The following is a 23,054-nucleotide window of genomic DNA, read 5'->3' as shown; positions in this document are numbered from 1 at the left end:
AATAGCTTGTTCTATTTCTTTTTCTGAGATGGGACTATTTAGACTACTTACTTCTTCCTCTGTTAATCTGGGCAAGCTATATTTTTGAATGTATTCTTCCATTTCATTTAAGTTATCGAATTTATCGGCATAAAGTTGAGCAAAGTAGCTCCTAACTATTGTTCTAATTTCCTCTTCATTGGTGGTGATTTCACCCTTTCATTTTCAAGATTAACAATTTGCTTTTTCTCTTTCCTTTTTTAAATCAGGTTTACTAAGGGTTTGTCTATTTTGTTGGTTTTTTCATAAAACCAACTCAGTTTTATTAATTAATTCAATAGTTTTTTTACTTTCAATTTTATTAATCTCACCTTTTATTTTTTGAATTTCAAGTTTTGTGTTTGTCTGGGGGTTTTTAATTCCTTTTCTAGCAATTTTAGTTGTAAGCCCAATTCATTGGCCCTCTCTTTCTCTATTTTATGCAAGTAGGCCTGTTGAGATATAAAACTTCCCCTTATTACTGCTTTGGCTGTATCCCACACATTTTGGTATGATGTCTCATTATTGTCATTTTCTTGGGTGAAGTTATTAATTATGTCTATGATTTGCTGTTTTACCCAATCATTCTTTAGTATAAGATTATTTAGTTTCCAATTATTTTTGGTCTATTTTCCCCTGGCTTTTTATTAAATATAACTTTGATTGCATTATGGTCTGAAAAGGATGCATTTACTATTTCTGCCTTACTGCATTTGATTTTGAGGTTTTTATGCCCTAGTATATGATCAATTTTTGTATAGGTTCCATGAACTGCTGAGAAGAAAGTATATTCCTTTCTGTCTCCATTTAGCTTTCACCAAAGATCTATCATATCAAACTTTTCTAGTATTCTATTTACGTCTTTGACTTCTTTCTTATTTATTTTGTGGTTTGAATTATCTAATTCTGAGAGTGCAAGGTTGAGATCTCCCACTATTATAGTTTTGCTCTCTATTTCTTTTTGCAGCTCTCTTAATTTCTCTTTTAAGAATTTAGATGCTACACCACTTGGTGTGTGTATTTTTAATATTGATACTGCTTCATTATTGATGCTGCCCTTATGTAGGATATAATGCCCTTCCTTATCTCTTTTAATTAGATCAATTTTTGTTTTTGCTGGATCTAAGATGAGGATGGCTACTCCTGCTTTTTTGGTTTTGCCTGAAGCATAATAGATTCTGCTCCACCCTTTTACTTTTAGTTTGAATGTCTCACCCTGTTTCAGGTGTGTTTCCTGTAAACAACATATAGTAGGATTCTTTTTTTTTTTTTTTTTTTTTTTTTTTTTTCCTTCTTTTTTTTTTTTTTTTTTTTTATAATTATAACATTTTTGACAGTACATATGCATGGGTAATTTTTTACAACATTATCCCTTGCACTTACTTCTATTCAGATTTTTTCCCTTCCTCTCCCAACCCCCTCCCCCAGATGGCAAGCAGTCTTATATATGTTAAATATATTACAGTATATTCTAGATACAATATATGTGTGTAGAACCGAATTTTTTGTTGCACAGGAAGAATTGGATTCAGAAGGTAAAAATAACAGTTTACATTCATTTCCCAGTGTTCCTTTTCTGGATGTAGCTGGTTCTGTCCATCATTAATCAATTGGAATTGGATTAGCTCTTCTCTATGTTGAAGATATCCCCTTCCATCAGCATACATCCTCGTACAGTATCATTGTTGAAGTGTATAATGATCTTCTGGTTCTGCTCGTTTCACTCAGCATCAGTTGATGTAAATCTCTCCATGCCTCTCTGTATTTCTCCTGTTGGTCATTTCTTATAGAACAATAATATTCCATAACATTCATATACCATAGTTTACCCAACCATTCTCCAATTGATGGACATCCATTCATCTTCCAGCTTCTAGCCACTATGAAAAGGGCTGCCACAAACATTTTGGCACATACAGGTCCCTTTCCCTTCTTTAGTATTTCCTTGGGGTATAAGCCCAGTAGTAGTATGGCTGGGTCAAAGGGTATGCACATTTTGATAACTTTTTGGGCATAATTCCAGATTGCTCTCCAGAATGGTTGGATTCTTTCACAACTCCACCAACAATGCAACAGTGTCCCAGTTTTCCCACAGCCCCTCCAACATTCATCGTTATTTGTTCCTGTCATCTTAGCCAATCTGACAGGTGTGTAATGATACCTCAGAGTTGTCTTAATTTGCATTTCTCTGATCAATAGTGATTTGGAACACTCTTTCATATGAGTGGAAATAGTTTTAATTTCATCATCTGAAAATTGTCTGTTCATATCCTTTGACCATTTATCAATTGGAGAATGGCTTGATTTCTTATAAATTAAAGTCAATTCTCTGTATATTTTGGAGATGAGGCCTTTATCAGAACCTTTAACTGTAAAAATGTTTTCCCAATTTGTTACTTCCCTTCTAATCTTGTTTGCATTAGTTTTGTTTGTGCAGAAACTTTTTAATTTGGTGTAATCAAAATGTTCTATTTCGTGATCAATAATGGTCTCTAGTTCTCCCTTGGACACAAACTCCTTCCTCCTCCACAAGTCTGAGAGGTAAACCATCCCATGTTCCTCCAATTTATTTATGATTTCGTTCTTTATGCCTAAATCTTGGACCCATTTTGATCTAATCTTAGTATGTGGTGTTAAATGTGGGTCCATGCCTAGTTTCTGCCATACTAATTTCCAGTTTTCCCAGCAGTTTTTGTCAAATAATGAATTCTTATCCCAAAATTTGGGATCTTTGGGTTTGTCAAAGATTAGATTGCTATTTTTATTCACTATCTTGTCCTGTGAACCTAACCTATGCCACTGATCAACTAGTCTATTTCTTAGCCAATACCAAATGGTTTTGGTGACTGTTGCTTTATAATATAGCTTTAAATCAGGTACACTTAGACCACCTTCCTCTGACTTTTTTTTCATTAGTTCCCTTGCAATTCTCGACCTTTTATTCTTCCATATGAATTTTGTTGTTATTTTTTCTAGGTCATTAAAATAGTTTCTTGGGAGTCTGATTGGTATAGCACTAAATAAATAGATTAGTTTGGGGAGTATTGTCATCTTTATTATATTCGCTCGGCCTATCCAAGAACATTGAATGTCTTTCCAATTATTTAAATCTGACTTTATTTTTGTGGCAAGTGTTTTGTAATTTTGCTCATATAATTCCTGACTCTCCTTTGGTAGATATATTCCCAAATATTTGATACTCTCGACTGTTATTTTGAATGGAATTTCTCTTTGTATCTCTTGCTGTTGGATTGTGTTGGTAATGTATAAAAATCCTGAGGATTTATGTGGATTTATTTTGTATCCTGCGACTTTGCTAAAATTCTGAATTATTTCTAATAGCTTTTTAGCAGAGTCTTTGGGATTCTCTAAGTATACCATCATGTCATCTGCGAAAAGTGACAATTTGATTTCTTCATTTCCTACTCTAATTCCTTGGATCTCTTTCTCGGCTCTTATTGCCAAGGCTAGAGTTTCTAGTACTGTATTGAATAGTAATGGTGATAGTGGGCAACCTTGTTTCACTCCTGATCTTACAGGGAAAGGTTCTAGTTTATCACCATTACATATGATGTTTACTGAAGGTTTTAAATATATGCTCCTTATTATTTTAAGGAATAGTCCATTTATTCCTATATTCTCAAGCGTTTTTAGTAGGAATGGATGTTGGATTTTATCAAATGCCTTTTCTGCATCTATTGAGATGATCATATGGTTTTTATTAATTTGATTATTAATATGGTCAATTATACTAATAGTTTTCCTAATATTAAACCAGCCCTGCATTCCTGGTATAAATCCCACTTGGTCATAGTGTATTATCCTGGGGATGATTTTCTGAAGTCTATTTGCTAATATCTTATTTAAGATTTTAGCATCAATATTCATTAAGGAAATTGGTCTATAGTTTTCTTTCTCAGTTTTCGATCTACCTGGTTTAGGTATCAGTACCATGTCTGTGTCATAGAAGGAATTTGGTAGGACTCCTTCAATCCCTATTTTTTCAAATAGTTTACATAGCATTGGAGTTAGTTGTTCTTTAAATGTTTGGTAGAATTCACCTGTAAATCCATCTGGTCCTGGGGACTTTTTTTTAGGAAGTTGGTTAATAGCTTGGTCTATTTCTTTTTCTGAGATGGGACTATTTAGACTACTTACTTCTTCCTCTGTTAATCTGGGCAAGCTATATTTTTGAAGGTATTCTTCCATTTCATTTAAGTTATCGAATTTATCGGCATAAAGTTGAGCAAAGTAGCTCCTAACTATTGTTCTAATTTCCTCTTCATTAGTGGTGAGTTCACCCTTTTCATTTTCAAGACTATCAATTTGCTTTTTCTCTTTCCTTTTTTTAATCAGGTTTACTAAGGGTTTGTCTATTTTGTTGGTTTTTTCATAAAACCAACTCTTAGTTTTATTAATTAATTCAATAGTTTTTTTACTTTCAATTTTATTAATCTCACCTTTTATTTTTTGAATTTCAAGTTTTGTGTTTGTCTGGGGGTTTTTAATTTGTTCCTTTTCTAGCAATTTTAGTTGTAAACCCAATTCGTTGGCCCTCTCTTTCTCTACTTTATGCAAGTAGGCCTGTAGAGATATAAAACTTCCCCTAATTACTGCTTTGGCTGTATCCCACACATTTTGGTATGATGTCTCATTATTGTCATTTTCTTGGGTGAAGTTATTAATTATGTCTATGATTTGCTGTTTTACCCAATCATTCTTTAGTATAAGATTATTTAGTTTCCAATTATTTTTTGGTCTATTTTCCCCTGGCTTTTTATTAAATGTTATTTTGATTGCATTATGGTCTGAAAAGGATGCATTTACTATTTCTGCCTTACTGCATTTGATTTTGAGGTTTTTATGCCCTAGTATATGATCAATTTTTGTATAGGTTCCATGAACTGCTGAGAAGAAAGTATATTCCTTTCTGTCTCCATTTAGCTTTCGCCAAAGATCTATCATATCAAACTTTTCTAGTATTCTATTTACCTCTTTGACTTCTTTCTTATTTATTTTGTGGCTTGATTTATCTAATTCTGAGAGTGCAAGGTTGAGATCTCCCGCTATTATAGTTTTGCTATCTATTTCCTCTTGCAGCTCTCTTAATTTCTCTTTTAAGAATTTAGATGCTGCACCACTTGGTGCATACATGTTTAATATTGATACTGCTTCACTATTGATGCTTCCCTTTAGCAGGATATAATGCCCTTCCTTATCTCTTTTAATTAGATCAATTTTTGTTTTTGCTTGATCTGAGATGAGGATGGCTACTCCTGCTTTTTTGGTTTTGCCTGAAGCATAATAGATTCTGCTCCACCCTTTTACTTTTAGTTTGAATGTCTCATCCTGTTTCAGGTGTGTTTCCTGTAAACAACATATAGTAGGATTCTGACTTTTAATCCAGTCTGCTAACTGCTTCCTCTTTATGAGGCAGTTTGCCCCATTCACATTTATGGTTAGAAGGACTAATTCTATATTGCTTGCCATCCTATTAACCCCTGCTTATGCTTTTCCCCTTTCCTTCCCTTTTACCCTCCTATCCAGTATTAAACTGGTAAACACCACTTGCTTTTCACAGCCCTCCCTTTTTAGGATCCCTCCCCCACCTTAAAGATCCTCCCCTTATTTTATCCCTTTTCCTCGAAATTACTGTATTCCCTTCCCCTTAGCTTACTCCTTCCCTTTCACTTTTCAATGAAGTGGAAGAAGTTTCACCATAAATCGAATATGTCTATTGATACACGCTATATTCATCTCCCTCCTTTCTTTCTCTCAGATATAATAGGTTACCTTTGCCTCTTCATGAGATGTAGTACCACCACTTTATACTTTCCACCTCTAGTTTCTAAGACAAATTGTACATATGTTCTTTACATATTTTTTTGACAGAAGTATAGTTCTCAAGATTTCTTTTTACCTTTTTTAGAAGTCTCTTGAGTTCTGTATTTGAAGATCAAACCTTTTATGTAGGTCTGGTTTTTTCATCAAAAATAGATGGAATTCATTTATTTCGTTAAATGTCCATCTTCTTCCCTGGAAAACGATGCTCATTCTTGCTGGGTAAGTTATTCTTGGCTGCATACCAAGTTCCTTAGCCTTTCGGAATATCATGTTCCAGGCCCTGCGTTCTTTTAATGTGGACGCTGCTAGATCCTGTGTTATCCTTATTGTGGATCCTCCATATCTGAATTGTTTTTTTCTAGCAGCTTCCAATATCTTTTCCTTTGTCTGATGGTTCTTGAACTTGGCCACTATATTTCTTGGCGTTTTGATTTTAGGATCCCTTTCAGTAGGTGATCGATGAATTTTCTCAATGTCTATTTTACCCTCTGTTTCCAAAACATCTGGGCAGTTCTCTTTGATAATTTCCTCGAAAATGGTGTCCAAGCTCTTTTTTTCCTCCCATTTTTCAGGGAGTCCGATTATTCTCAAATTGTCTCTCCTGGATCTGTTTTCCAGGTCTGTTGTCTTTCTGGTAAGGTACTTGACAGTCTTTTCAATTGTTTCATTTCTCTGGTTTTGCTTGACTCCCTCTTGGTTTCTCCTTGAGTCATTCATTTCTACTTGTTCCAGTCTAATTTTCAATGATGTATTTTCTTCACTCACTTTTTTTATATCTCTTTGTAATTGTCCAATTGAGTTTTTATCTTCTATGGAATTTTTTTCCATTGTATCCATTTTATTTTTTAGAGAGCTGATTTCTTTTTCCAGCTCTCTAATCCTGTTTTCCTTGGAGTTGTTTACCTTTTCCAGCTCACTAATCTTGTTTCTCAATGATTTGATTTCTTTATCCATTCTGTCTTTGAATGCATGGGATGACTTCTCCAGGCTCTCTTGCCAAGCTTCCCTTTCCTTTTCCCATTTCTCTTCCAGCTCTCTTGTGAGAGCCTTTTTGATTTCCTCTATGAGGTTCTTTTGTATTGAGGAGCAGCTTATATCCCTCCCAGGGGATACATCTGGGGACATTCTGTTCCTAGTCTCCTCAGCATTTGAAGTCTGCTCTCTCTCCACACAGAAGCTGTCAATGGTTAGAGCCCTTTTGAATTTTTTGTTCATTTTGTCAGAGTAGGAATCAAAGAAAACAAACTGACAAGAGAAACAATTGGTCTGTTTTGCGGGGGATGGGGCTGGATGGTATTAATGGGCTTCCTCTACAGACTGGGGGTAGGGCAGCAGAGAGCCACTAACAGAACAGCAATGACTGTACTGAGTTTGTGCTCTGAGGCTCTGAGAACGCACCGAGTCAGTCCAGGTGGGGGTTGGGGGTGGCCGGGCTCTGAGAGACGCTGGCTTTCTGGGGTTCCAATCTTCACCTCCGGTGTTTACACCCTCTCCACCGCTCCTGGCTTGCTGCCAAGACGGAGCATCCACACTGGGGCAAAAGCCCTTTCACAGAAACGGCAGAGATCACACCCCTCCCCCTCCGGTCTGAGCTGTGTGAGCTGCCTGTCTTGCTCTGGCTGTCTGCCCTCAGTCTGCGCCCAGTCTGATTGACCCTCCCCCGAACAAACACAGACCTTTTCTGGCGACTTTCAAGGATGTCTTCTCTTGGTGATAATTTGTGGATTTCTTTCTGGGTCAAGCATTAAGTCAGAGGCTTGTCATGAAGTAAGTTCTGAGAGAAAATGAGGAGCTCAAGCAGCTGTCTGCCTCCACGCCGCCATCTTGGCCGGAAGTCTATAGTAGGATTCTGACTTTTAATCCAGTCTGCTAACTGCTTCCTCTTTATGAGGCAGTTTGCCCCATTCACATTTATGGTTAGAAGGACTAATTCTATATTGCTTGCCATCCTATTAACCCCTGCTTATGCTTTTCCCGTTTCCTTCCCTTTTACCCCCCTACCCAGTATTAAACTGGTGACACCACTTGCTTTTCACAGCCCTCCCTTTTTAGTATCCCTCCCCCACCTTAAAGATCCTCCCCTTATTTTACCCCTTTTTCCTCGAAATTTCTGTATTCCCTTCCCCTTAGCTTACTCCTTCCCTTTCACTTTTCAATGAAGTGGAAGAAGTTTTACCATAAATCGAATATGTCTATTGATACACACTATGTTCATCTCCCTCCTTTCTTTCTCTCAGCTATAATAGGTTACCTTTGCCTCTTCATGAGATGTAGTATCACCACTTTACACTTTTTTATGATATAATTTCCTTTCCACCTCTAGTTTCTAAGACAAATTGTACATATGTTCTTTACATATTTTTTGGTAGAAGTATAGTTCTCAAGATTTCTTTTTACCTTTTTAGAAATCTCTTGACTTCTGTATTTGAAGATCAAACCTTTTATGTAGGTCTGGTTTTTCATCAAAAATAGATGGAATTCATTTATGTCATTAAATGTCCATCTTCTTCCCTGGAAAACGATGTTCATTCTTGCTGGGTACGTTATTCTTGGCTGCATATCAAGTTCCTTAGCCTTTGGGAATATCATGTTCCAGGCCCTTCGTTCTTTTAATGTGGATGCTGCTAGATCCTGGGTTATCCTTATTGTGGCTCCTCCATATCTGAATTGCTTTCTTCTAGCAGCTTCCAATATCTTTTCCTTTGTCTGATGGTTCTTGAACTTGGCCACTATATTTCTTGGCGTTTTGATTTTAGGGTCCCTTTCAGTAGGTGATCGATGAATTTTTTCAATGTTTATTTTACCCTCTGTTTCCAGAATGTCTGGGTAGTTCTCTTTGATAATTTCCTCGAAAATGGTGTCCAAGCTCTTTTTTTCCTCACATTTTTCAGGGAGTCCAATTATTCTCAAATTGTCTCTCCTGGATCTGTTTTCCAGGTCTGTTGTCTTTCTAGTAAGGTACTTGACATTCTTTTCAATTGTTTCATTTCTCTGGTTTTGCTTGACTACCTCTTGGTTTCTCCTTGAGTCATTCATTTCTACTTGTTCCAGTCTAATTTTCAATGATGTATTTTATTCACTCACTTTTTTTATATCTCTTTGTAATTGTCCAATTGAGTTTTTATCTTCTATGGAAGTTTTTTCCATTTTATCCATTTTATTTTTTAGAGAGCTGATTTCTTTTTCCAGCTCACTAATCCTGTTTTCCTTGGAGTTGTTAACCTTTTCCAGCTCACTAATCTTGTTTCTCAATGATTTGATTTCTTTATCCACTCTGTCTTTGAATGCATGGGATGACTTCTCCAGGCTCTCTTGCCAAGCTTCCCTTTCTTTTTCCCATTTCTCTTCCAGCTCTCTTGTGAGAGCCTTTTTGATTTCCTCTATGAGTTTCTTTTGTATTGAGGAGCAGCTTATATCCCTCCCAGGGGATGCATCTGGGGACAGTCTGTTCCTAGTCTCCTCTCCACACAGAAGCTGTCAATGGTTAGAGCCCTTTTGAATTTTTTGTTCATTTTGTCAGAGTAGGAATCAAAGAAAACAAACTGACAAGAGAAACAATTGGTCTGTTTTATGGGGGATGGGGCTGGATGGTATTAATGGGCTTCCTCTACAGATTGGGGGTAGGGCAGCAGAGAGCCACTAACAGAACAGCAATGACTGTACTGAGTCTGTGCTCTGAGGCTCTGAGAAAGCACTGAGTCAGTCCAGGTGGGGTTTGGGGGTGGCCGGGTTCTGAGAGATGCTGGCTTTCTGGGGTTTTATTCTTCACCTCCGGTGTTTACACTGCTCCTGGCTTGCTGCCAAGACAGAGTATCCACACTGGGGTAAAAGCCTTTTCACAGAAATGGCAGAGATCATACCCCTCCCCCTCAGGTCTGAACTGTGTGAGCTGCCTGTCTCACTCTGGCTTGCCTGCCCTCAGTCTGTGCCCAGTCTGATTGACCCTCCCCCGAGCAAACACAGACCTTTTCTGGCGACTTTCAAGGATGTCTTCTCTTCGTGATTATTTGTGGATTTCTTTCTGGGTCAAGCATTAAGTCTGAGGCTTGTCATGAAGTAAGTTCTGAGAGAAAACGAGGAGCTCAAGCAGCTGTCGGCCTCCATGCTGCCATCTTGGCCGGAAGTCCAACAAATAAGTTGTTAAGGGAGATATTGAGTCACTGTATCCATTGGTACTGCAACGTCTAGGAAGCAAAATAGACAGAGGAAGCTCAATAGACAGAACACAATATACAGTGAAAATATAGATGGTTGTGGAATCAATGAAACCTTGTTTGAATTCTGGGTCTGCTACTTTTCACAGATCGCGGTGCTGGCAGGAATGTCAATGACCATCTAATCCAAAGACTCCATTTTACTGAGGAGAAAACTAAAGCCATATTGCATTAAGTGATTTGCCCAAAGTCAAACAGATAAGTGTCCGAGGCAACATTTAACTGCAGGCCCTCAGATTCCCTTCTACCATTTCTATTGTGACATTGGACATTTCTAATTCTTATTTATCTGCAATAGCAAGAAAATAGACTAGATATTTTTCTCAGATAATTTCAAGCTTTAAGTCTATGACTCCATTTCTTATCCTCTAAGTGTTTTACCCTGCATCAGCAGAGGAAAGATGAGCACGATTTTCCAGAATTTTTTTTTTGTTTTTAATCCACTGTCATTACACCAAAAAAAAACCAATCATAGGATAATTCTGAAACATCCTTAGATGGGTTGAATCTGAATGACACATTAGCCAACTAGGAAAATGGGTAGACAGAGAAAATAGTTTCCCTCCTACACCTTTTATTCTGATGAATTCCATTTACCATTTCTAGGACTCCATTACATGTATTTCATGTGTCTCATAGGCAATATCTATATTACCTTATTTTCCAGCTGATTAGGTTGGCCTGAAAAGGCTGAATTGAGACATGATATAACAGGGAGATATTAGACAGAAAAATAAAAATGAAGCAGGTGATAAGAGTAAGCAGGGTTCTACTCAGGTGACAGGTTCTCAAAATGATAGTCATTGCTTATATAGAGAACTGTGAAAGGCTGAGTGCAAAGAGAATGATATAGAATGCAAAAATAATAATCTGGTAGGCTTGATACTCAGAATTGTCAAAGAAAATTATTCTGCAGAACAACAGGCTAAGAGGAAGAACGTTAAGGAGGAGTAGAGAAAGAGAAGAAGAAAAAATGAAGGCATGTATCTAGAATGTGATCTAGGCAACCAAAACTAAGGGGCCCAGGAAGCTGCATGAGTAGCACAGTAATCTTATACCTCATCACTCATTCATTCACTGCTTTCCTTCCATGAAAACCAATTACTTGTTAGGAAATAAATGTTTGGCAGGTCTTCATTGGCAATTATTATGATCCAGGATCCAGGCTCTTATTTTGATGGCCATGATAGGGTCTTTGAGAAGGGTTTTTGTTTTTTGTTTTTTTGCTCTGATTCTGGGAACTGAGAGAGGCATTTCCCCTACAAGTACCTGGGGACTCCCTTACCACCTATTTATATATGTAAACATAGGCATCATCTTAGGTTTTATGCTTTTGTTGTTCTCTGTTATAAGTACAGAAGTTTAGTCTATTTGAAGGCAGTTTACTCGTAGAGACCTGTTATTTTATATTAGTCTGAAGGAAAAAAGAAACAAACCAGCTAGAACCCAATCAGGTTGTTAAAGTGTGAGATGGTAATTAAAAACCTGGCTCCCAATGAATGTATGTCAGAGTTTCTGAGACTTCCTCTGTACTGTGAAACAATGACATTTAGGAAAGACCCAGACACCTTAGTTTGCCACCAGAAAAGTTTTGAAAGGAGCATGAGACAGTGAGAAGGAATGCTGGACTTAGATTTAGGCAAACCTCAGTTCAAAATCTATCCCAGACTCTAACTAACCTGGGGAGCTAAGGAAAATCATTTAACCTTTAATTATTATCACCTGAAAAGATGGGAGTAATCCTTACATCACCTCACCTATCTTAAAGACTGTCACATGGACCAAGTGAGAAAATGTGCATTAAGAGCTTTATAAACTATATAATGCTATATAAAAAATGAGCCTTCTTACACTCCTAGGAGCACAATTATACAAAGTTTTTTTCTCAGTATTTGTATAGAATTTTCAAGGAGATGGTGAGGATGAAGCTCGGTGGGTGGAATAATTATGAGTATGTATTGCATCTCACTCTTTCCCTCTTCTCCTTGTGCCATTTCAAATTCCTTGAAGGGTCTTAAAAAGTAGACAATTGCTGCCCCTTTTTGAGGAAACAAATATCTTATGTTCCTAATTATAAGCAATTTAGTGTCCAGAGTTAAGAAGACTTCAGTATAAATACAATCTGAGATATATATTCACTGTGCAATCTTGGACACATTACTGTTTGCCTCAATTTCCTAGACTATAAAGTGGGGATAATAATAGCACTTTATACTCAGTGTTATTGTGAGGATTGAATGAGAAAATATTTATAAAGTTTTTAGCGCAGTGTCTGATATACAGTAAGTACTGTATGTTGTTGCTGTTATTGTTAAGTCATTTTTCAGTTGTGCTGATGACCTTACTTGGGGTCTTCTTGGCAGAGATCCTGGAGTGGCTTGGCATTTTGTTTTCCAACCCATTTGATAGATAAAAAACTGAGGCAAACAGGGTACTGTGACTTGTTCAACACATGCCTTGTTCAGGATCACAAAGCTATTAGATGTCTAAGATTAGATTTGAACTCACTGAGATGAGTCTTCTTGACTCCAGGCTCCTAGCATTCTACCCATTGTGCCATCTAATGATCCCACAAGTACTATATAAATGCTAGCTGTGATTATTTCATAGAAAAGGTATATAATTAAAAATCAATGTGAAATTGATACTGAGTGAAGTGAGCAGAGCCAAGGGAACATTGTACAGAGTAACAACAAGATTATATGATGATCAAATATAATGGACTTGGCTCTTCTCAGCAATGTGGCAATTCAAGATAATTCCAATAGACTTAGGATGGAAAATGTCATCTTCATCCAGAGAGAGAACTATGGAAACTAAATATGGATTGAAGCATAGTATTTCCACCTTTTGTTTGTTTGGTTTTTCTTTCTCATGTTTTCCCTTTTGGTCTGATTCTTCTTATAAAAATGATAAACATGGATATATATATTTAAAAGAACTGTACATATTTAACCTATATCAGATTGCTTGCTATCTTCAGGAAGGGGGAAGTAAAGGAAGGGGGAAGAAACATTTGGAACTTAAATTCTTACACAATTTTAAAGCTATTTTTATATGTATTTAAAAAATAAAATATCATTGAGGAAAACAAAAAAAAATAAATGCTCTGAAGTGAAGAAGGTAAAATATAGTATTGTGGTGACTTACATCTTCTTTGCATTTTCTTTGCCTATGCAACTGCATTCAGGATATCTTATTTCTATAATGCTTTAAACCAATTGTGAATTAAGCACATACATTCAATTTCACCTTGACTGGGAATAGGAACTTATCCCTATAATACCTTGAAAGGGCTCAGCAAAGGCAGTAGCAGCTAGGGACATGGACTTCATATGGAAAAGAATTCTTGATTTGGCAAAGATGTATATGATCTTTAGCTATATTACATTTAGTGCCTCTAGTTCAATCTTCCTTTATCTGCTCTGGATAAAGGTTTCCAAAATTAATTAACATTATAGTTTATTATAAGTTACACTGCCAATGACATACTAAATAAGAATTGCTTGTGAGCACCAACAAAAACTTAACCAATCTGGTGAGGATACTTTAGAAACTGTTTATCCTCTTTCTCCATTCAACCTTTCCCTCTTTATTAGTGCTTTGCTTCTGTCTACCAAGTCCTCTAATCTTCCCTCTATCTGTCCCAATGCATCTCTCTTTACTTAATTTCCTGTCATCCTGCTTCCCTGTCAATTTCTATTTTTAGCTTATTTTGTAGAACATTCCCCCTTTAAACCAATACTGATGAGATCAAGATTTGAGGGATGCTCATCACCTATTCATCTTCCTATCCAATGTAATAAGTCTTTTGAGCCTCTTTATGTGAAATAATTTAAACCATTCTACCCTTCCCTTCCTTCTTCATCCAGTTACTTCTCTTTCATCCCTTAATTCTTTCTTTAATTAATCATATACAAACATTCTATGTCTATATATATTCCTTCTAGCTGTACTATTAGTGATACAGGTATTAAGAACTTATATTTTCTTTTCCATTTAACCAATTATACTCTTTAAAGAGTTGTTTTCTTTAGCAAATTTGATGTCATAATTATAATACAATTTGATTTTTAAAATTTCATTTTTACAAAAAACTCAAGTATATAAGTACTACACAAAGCTGGGTATGCCCCACAAATAAGTAATAGTTGATCCAAAAGGCAAAAATGATTATATTGTTTTATTGTGTAACTATAGAATCCAAGAACTTAGTCTAGAGGTGACTTAAAATTCATGAAGATTCATGAGTCTTTTGGGGCTTGAGACCACTTCCCATTTTTCTTTGGCGGTTTATCTGTAGATGTTTTGACATTGTTGTCCTCTTCTGAGTTTGTGTCCTAGTCTTTCCTGTCACCATAATAACTTCCTATGGTCAGTTTTTGTTGTTGTTTACCCTGAGGCCCACAGGAGATCCTCCTATCTAGTGCTGGCTGAAAGAGTGGGGTGGGGGTTACTTGCACTGCTGAAGGTATCTGTAAGCTTACCTTCTGCTGAGGGTCCTAATGTGGTGTCTGGCATGTGCTGAGGCCACATGGGGTATTTCTATGTTTCCCCATGGCTACTCTAAAGCATGTGGTGATCTGGCTTCTGGAGAATGCCTGTTTGCCTGGAGTTGCACTGAAACACACAATGATTTTAGGAACTAAAGTCCATTGGCTCCCCTGGTTTTGCCAAGACACTTGAGGCAAACTAATATTGACATTCACTCACTCCACCACCCTAAAGCTCAGGATCTCTTGTGCTTTACTGAGATAGGCCTTGCTGCCATCCTGCTGGGAACCTTCTTGTTTATGGCTGCAACCCCCCTTTATTCATGTGAAACAAATCCCTCCTGATGATTCCCAAAGTAACCTGGGCAAAAAAAAAAAATCGTTTTATCCTGTCCTCTTACTGGTTCTGCTACTCTAGAACCTGTTTTATGGTTGTTGGGAGATAAACATGGGAGTTATAGTGATTCATTGTTTACTGTTTTGGCTGAAGGAAGCTAAAGGTTGGAGTCTTTTAAATACAAACAGTGGTACAATGCCAAGATGATAGAAAGAACACATATTTCTTTTTGACCTTCTCATATAACCTCAGACTAATTAGCAAATCCAGCCTCTGAATTAGATGTGGAGTGGCAGAATCCCCTAATATTGGGAGTGCAACAAATGACCAGCAAAAGATAATTTCAAAGATTGCCAGAAAAGGTCTTTTTCAAACAGAAACAGAGAGAGGTAGGCCAAGTGCTGAGCACAGATGCCAGTACAGACAGTGCAGAGCTGGGGCAAGGTGAGGTGGTGCAGACTCCATATGGTAGAGAATCTACAAGGAGGAATCTATGGCAGTGTTGGCTTCACTGCCCTGGTTGCAAGCAAGTAGATCAGCAGAGAAGTTATCAAACATCCAACACAAACACAAAAGGTAAATTGTAACCCCACCCCCCCGAATCACCAGAATCTTGCAGAACCTGGCCAGTCCTACCCAGCACCAGAAGTCAGTGAACATTGACTCAGGACAGCCAGTACTGACCCAGTGCGGCCACAGCCACTTGTAGAGGAAGCTTAGAAAACTTCCCCTGCCCTAAAAGCAGACCTTAACATTTTTTTTTAAAAATGAGTAAAAAGAGAACTCTGACCATAGACAGTTTTTATAGTGAAAGAGAAGAACAGATTTCAAAGCTGAAGGATTTATTTCCAGATTGTCCCCAGATGAAGTCCCAAAGGGTGATATAACCTGATCCCTATCACACAAGGCTTTCCTAGAAGAAATTAAAAAGGATCTCAAAAGAAAGCTAGAAGAGAAATGGGGAAAGGAAAGGAAAACACTGCAAGAGGATTTGGAAAAGGAATATAACTCATTAAAAGATAGATTTGACAAAATGGGATCAGAAAACAACTTTCAGAAACAAAATTTGTAAAATAAAAAGAAAGAAAATAAATTCTTAAAAACAGAATTTGTGAAATGGAAAAACGTTCCATAGAACAAAATAAGTCAATTAAAAATTCAGTTGAACAAATACAAAAAGAAGTAAAAAAGTAAGTGAAGACAATAATTCACTAAAATTCAGAACTGAACAAAGAAAATGAATGACTCAATGAGACAACAAGAATCAGTCAACCAAAACAAAAAACAAAAAACAAAAAAAAAAAAAAAAAAGGGGGAAAAATTAAAGAAAAAATGTAAAATACCTAAGTGGGAAAACAACTGCCCTAGAAAATAGATCTAGGAAATACAATCTAAGGATTATTGGATGACCTGAAAACCATGATGAAAAAAGATCATAGACATATTTTTTTTTAGGAAATCATCAAAGAGAACTGCCTAGATGTCACAGAATCAGAAGATAAAATAACCATTGAAAGAATTCACTGAATATCTCCTAAAAGATACTGCAACATTAAAACCCCAATGAATATCATGGCTAAATTTCAAAACTATTGGACCAAGGAAAAAATATTACAAGTACCCGAAAGAAACAATTCAAATACAAAAGAGCCATAATAAAGATTACCCAGGACCTCCCAGCTTCCACTTTAAAGGATTAAAGGGCCTGGAATCTGATATTCCCAAAGGCAAAGAACTAGGAATGCAGCCAAGAGTAAAATATCCTGCTAAACTGAGCATTTTCTTGCAGGAAAGAATATGGAGATTTAATGAAACAGGTGAATTCCACTTATTTCTGATGAAAAGACCAAAGCTAAACAAAAAATTTGACCTCCAAATATAAAACTCAAGAGAAGCATAAAAAAGGTAAAAAGAAAAGAACTCTTGAGAAGGGTATTTATGTTATGGGTATACATAGAGAGTGCATTATAATCTAATTTTAGTATTATAATATAAAAGGAAACGAGGTGGAAAGGGGACTGTACTGGAAAAATGGGGTAAAAGAAAGTAAAATGAGGGAAATTATATCTCAGGAAGAGGAAAAGAAAACCTATTTTAATTGAGGGAAAGAAGAGAGAATAATGTATATTGTGTGAATCTTATTCTCATCAGATTTGGCTCAAAGAAAGAATATTTGACATATTTGACTTCACTGAGAAACTTCCCTCACCTTATAGAAAAGTAGGAGGGGAAAATGAACTTTCCCATAAAGCATAAGTGAATAGTAGATTGGATTAAAAACCAGAATTTTGCAATATGTTGTTTAAAAGTCACACATTTGTTGGGTAAATTATGGTATATGAAGGTTATGGAATATTATTGCTCTGTAAGAAATGACCAGCAGGAGGAATACAGAGAGGCTTGGAGAGACTTACATCAACTGATGCTGAGTGAAATGAGTAGAACCAGAAGATCGCTGTACACTTCATTGTTGTATGAAGATGTATTCTGATGGAAGTGGATATCTTCAATATAAAGAAGATCCAACTCACTTCCAGTTGATCAATGATGGACAGAAACAGCTACACCCAGAGAAGGAACACTGGGAAGTGAATTGTTAGCACTACTGTCTATCTACCCAGGTTACTTATACCTTCAGAATCTAATACTTAATGTGCAACAAGAAAATGGTATTTACACACATATATTGTATCTAGGTTATATTGTAACACATGTAAAATGTATGGGATTGCCTGTCATCAAGGGGGAGGGAGTAGAGGGAGGGAGGGGATAATTTGGAAAAATAAATACAAGGGATAATGTTAAAAAAATTACTCATGCATATATACTGTCAAAAAATTATAAATAAATATCTTGATTTGGTTCCAAAAAAATGTCACACATTTAAAGCAGAGTGATACATACAAAGTGAAGGTAAAAAGCTGGAGCAGAATCTATTATGCTTCAGATGAAGTTAAAAAAAAAAAAAAAAGCAAAAACAAACAAACAAAAAAAACAGGGGTATCTATCCTGATCTCAGATCAAGTAAAAACAAAAACTGATCTATTCAAAAGAGATAAGGAAGGAAACAATATCTTGCTAAAAGATATCATAGATATTAAAGCAATATCAATATTAAACATATATGCATCAAGTAAAATATCATCTAAATTCCTAAATGAGAAGTTAAGAGAGTTGCAAGAAATAGATAGCAAAACCATAAGAGTGGGAGATCTCAACCTTGCTCTCTCAGAACTAGATAAATCAAACCACAAAATAAATAAGAAAAAAGTTAAATCGAGCACCAGCAAAACTAGATATGATAGATGTCTGGAGAAAATTGAATGGAGAGAGGAGTACACTTACTTCTCGGCAGTTCATGGAACCTATACAAAAACTGACCATATATTAGAGAATAAAGACCTCAATATCAAATGCAGAAAGGCAGAAAAATAAATGCATTTTTCAGGTCATGATGCAATAATAATTATATTCAATAAAAGTTCAGGGGAAAATAGATTAAAAAGTAATTGGAAACTAAATAATCTCATCCTAAAGAGTGAATGAGTAAAACAGCAAATGATAGACACAATATTTTTTTTTCAAGAGAATGACAATAATGAGACAACATACCAAAATTTTGGGGATGCAAACAAAGCAATAATAAGGGGAAATTTTGTATCTCTAGATGCTTACTTGCATAAAACAGAGAAAGAGAAGATCAATGAATTGGACTTGCAACTAAAAAAGCAAGAAAAAAAAATTAAAAACTCCCAATAAAATACCAAACTTGACATTCTAAAAATAAAAGGAGAGTCAATAGAAACTAAAAACAAAACAAAACAACTATTGAATTAATAAATAAAGCAAAGAGCTGGATTTATGCAAAACCTGCCAAAATAGATGCATCTTTAATTCGATTAGAAAAAGGAAAGAGGAAAATCAAATTGTTAATCCCAAAACAATGAAAAGGGAGAATTTTCCACCAATGAAAAGGAAATTAAAGCAATAATTAGAAGTTACCTTGACCAATTTTATGCCAATAAATTTCACAACCTAAGTGAAATGGAGGAATATCTACAAAAATAGAGATTACCAAGATTAACAGGAGAGGAAACAAATTACTTAAATATTCTCATTTTAGAAAAATAAATAGAACAAGCTATTAATTAACCACCTAAGAAAAAATTCCCAGGACCAGATGGATTGGCATGTGAATTCTACCAAACAGTTAAAGAAAAATTAACTCCAACACTATATAACCAATTTGAAAAATAGGGAATGAAGGACTCCTATCAAATTCCTTTTATGACACAGACATGGTATTAATAGCTAAACCAGATAGACAAAAACAGAGAAAGAAAATTACACACCACTCTCCCTAATGAATATTAATGCAAAAACTTTAAATAAAATATTAACAAAGAGATTACAGAAAGTCATCCCCATGATAATACACCATGAATAAGTAGGAATTATACTGGGAATGCAGGGCTGGTTCAATATTAGGGAAACTATTAGCATAATTGACTATGTCAATAAACAAGTAAATAAAAACATATGATTATCTCAATAAATGCAGAAAAAGCATTTGATAAAATCCAAAACCCATTTCTATTAAAAAAAAAAACACTAGAGAGTATAAGAATAAATGGACTTTTCTTAAAACAGTAAGTAGCATCTATTAGAAACCATCATATGTAATAGTGATAAACTGGAACCATTCCCAATAAAATCAGGAGTGAAACAAGGTTGCTCATTATTACTCTTACTATTCAATATTGTATTAGAAATGCTAGCTTTGGCAATAAGAGTTGAGGAAGAGATTAAAGGAATTAGAGTAGGTAATGAGGAAACCAAAATATCATTTTTTTAAAGATGATATAATGGTATACTTAGAGAACCCCAGAGATTCTACTAAAAAGCTATTAGAAATAATCCTCAATTTTAGCAAAGTTGCAGGATACAAAATACATCCACATAAATTCTCATTATTTTTATATATCACTAACAAAATCCAACAGGTGGAGATACAATGAAAAATTCTATTTAAAATAACTGTTGATAATATAAAATATTTTGGGAATCTATCTGCCAAGGGAAAGTCAGGAAGTGTATAAGCAAAACTACAAAACACTTTCCACACAAATAAAGCCAGATCTAAGCAATTGGAAAAATATCAAGTGCTCTTGGATAAGTCAGTGAATATAATAAAGATGATAATACTACCAAAACTATTCTATTTATTTATTGCTCTACCAATCAAACTCCCAAGAAATTATTAAATCACATAGAAAAAGTAACAACAAAATTAATTTGGAAGAACAAAAGATCAAGAATTTTAAGAGAATTATTGAAAAGAAAAGCAAATGAGGATGACCTAGCTCTACCAGATCTAAAAGTATATTATAAAACAGCAGTTATCAAAATCATTTCATAGTAGCTAAGAAATAGAGCAGTTGATCAATGGAATGAATAGGCTCACAGAACAAAATAGTCAATGACTATAGCTATGTAGTATTTGACATAGTGAAAGACTCCAGCTTTTGGAATAAGAATTCACTATTTGACAAAAACTGCTGTGAAAATCAGAAACTAGTATGACAGAAACTAGGCACTGATCCTTCTTCTAACACCTTATCCTAAGATATGGTTGAAATAGGTTCATGATCTGGATATAAAGAATGATAATATAAATAAATTAAAAGAACAAAGGATAATTTACCTCTCAGATCTGTGGAGGAAGAAGGAATTTGTGACCAAAGTAGAATTGGAGGTCATTAGTGATCATAAAATAGATAAGTTTGAGTATATCAAATTGAAAAATTTTTGTAAAAACAAAATTAATATAGACAAGATTAGAAGGGAAGCAACATTTTTGCAATCAAAGGTTCTGATAAAGGCCTCATTTCCAAAATATATAGAGAATTGACTCAAATTTGTAAAAATCAAGACATTCTTTAATTGATAAATGGTCAAAGGATATGAACAGACAATTTTATTTTTTTTATTATAGCTTTTTATTTACAAGATATATGCATGGGTAATTTTTTAGCATCGGTCCTTGCAAAATCTTATGTCCAACTTTTCCCCCTCCTTCCTCCCATGCCTCCCCTAGATGGCAGGTAGACCAATACATATTAAATATGTTAAAGTATAAGTTAAATATAATATATGTATATATACCCTACAATTATTCTTTTACCTTGAAATAAGGTAAAATTAGCCTGAGAAGGAAATCAAAAATGCAAGTGTACAAAAACAGAGGGATTGGAAATGCTATGCAGTGGTTCACACTCATTTTTCAGAATTCTTTCACTGGGTGTGGCTGGTTCTCTTCATTATTTAACAAATGGAACTGATTTGGTTCATCTCACTGTTGAAGAGGGCCAAGTCCATCAGAATTGATCATCATATAGTTTTGTCATTGAAGTATATAATGATCTCCTGATCCTGCTCATTTCACTCACCATCAGCTCATGTAAGTCTTTCCAGTCCTTTCTGAAATCTTCTTGCTGGTCATTTCTTACAGAACAATAATATTCCAAAACATTCACATACCACAATTTATTCAGTCATTATCTAATTGATGGGCATCCATTCAATTTTTAGTTTCTAGCCACTACAAACAGGATTGCCACAAAAAATTTTGCACATACAGGTCCCTTTTCCTTCTTTAAGATCCCTTTGGGATACAAACCCAGTAGTAACATTGCTGGATCAAAATGTATGCACACTTTGATAACTTTTTCAGCATAATTCCAAATTGCTCTCCAGAATGGCTGGAAGTATTCACAACTCCACCAACAATGCATCAGTGTCCCAGTTTTCCCACAGCCCCTCCAACATTCATCATTATGTGTTCCTGACATCCTAGCCAATCTGAGAGGTGTGTAGTGGTATCTCAGAGTTGTCTTAATTTGCATTTCTCTGATTAATAATGACTTAGAGCATCTTGTCATATGGCTAGAAATAGTTTCCATTTCTTCATCTGAAAATTGTCTGTTCATATCCTTAGACCATTTATAATTTGAAAATGGCTCAATTTCTTATAAATTTGAGTCAATTCTCTATGTATTTTGGAAATGAGGCCTTTATAAGAACCTTTTCTCTGTAAAGATGCTTTTCCCACTTTATTGTTTCCTTTCTAATCTTGTCTGCATTACTTTTGTTTGTACAAAAGCTTTTCAATTTGATATAATCAAAAAATTCTATTTTGTGATCAATAATGATCTCTAGTTCTTCTTTGGTCATAAATCCCTTCCTCCTCCACAGGTCTGAGAGGTAAACTGTCTTGTGTTCTTCTAATTTATTTATAATGTGATTATTTATGGATACATCATGAACCGATTTTGACCTTATCTTAGTGGATGGTATTAAGTGTGGGTCAATGCCTAGTTTCTGCCATACTCATTTTGAATTTTCCCAGAAGTTTTTGTAAAACAGCAAATTCTTATCCCAAAAGTTTGGGTCTTTGGGTTTGTCTAACACTAGATTATTAAAGTTATTGACTATTTTGTCCTGTGAACCTAACCTATTCCACTGATCAACTAGTTTATTTTTTAGCCAATACCAAATTTTTTTGGTGACCACTGTTTTATAATATAGTTTTAGATCTGGTACAGGTAGGCCACCTCCATTTGATTTTTTTTTCAATAGTTACCTTGAAAGTCTTGACCTTTTATTCTTCCAGATGAATTTTGTTATTTTTTCTAAGTTATTAAAATAGTTTTTTTGGAGTCTGATTGGTATAGCACTAAATAAGTAGATTGATCATTATTATATTTTCTCGACCTATCCAAGAGCACTTAATATTTTTCCAATTGGTTAGATCTGATTTTATTTGTGTGGAAAGTGTTTTGTAGTTTGCTCATATAATTCCTGACTTTCCCTTGGCAGATAGATTCCCAAATATTTTATACCATCGTCAGTTACTTTAAATGGAATTTCTCTTTGTATCTCTTGCTGCTGGATTTTGTTAATGATGTTTAAAAATGATGATTTATGTGGATTTATTTTGTATGCTGCAACTTTGATAAAGTTGTGGATTATTTTTAATAGCTTATTAGAATCTCTGGAGTTCTCTAAGTACACCATCTTATCATCTGTAAAGAGTGATCATTTGGTTTCCTCATTACTTATTCTAATTACTTTAATCTCTTTCTCAAC

This window comes from Sminthopsis crassicaudata, chromosome 1 (assembly GCF_048593235.1).
Source record: "Sminthopsis crassicaudata isolate SCR6 chromosome 1, ASM4859323v1, whole genome shotgun sequence".
NCBI lineage: Eukaryota > Metazoa > Chordata > Mammalia > Dasyuromorphia > Dasyuridae > Sminthopsis > Sminthopsis crassicaudata.
The sequence above is the reverse complement of the archived record's forward strand: the minus strand, read 5'-3'. Positions refer to the sequence as shown.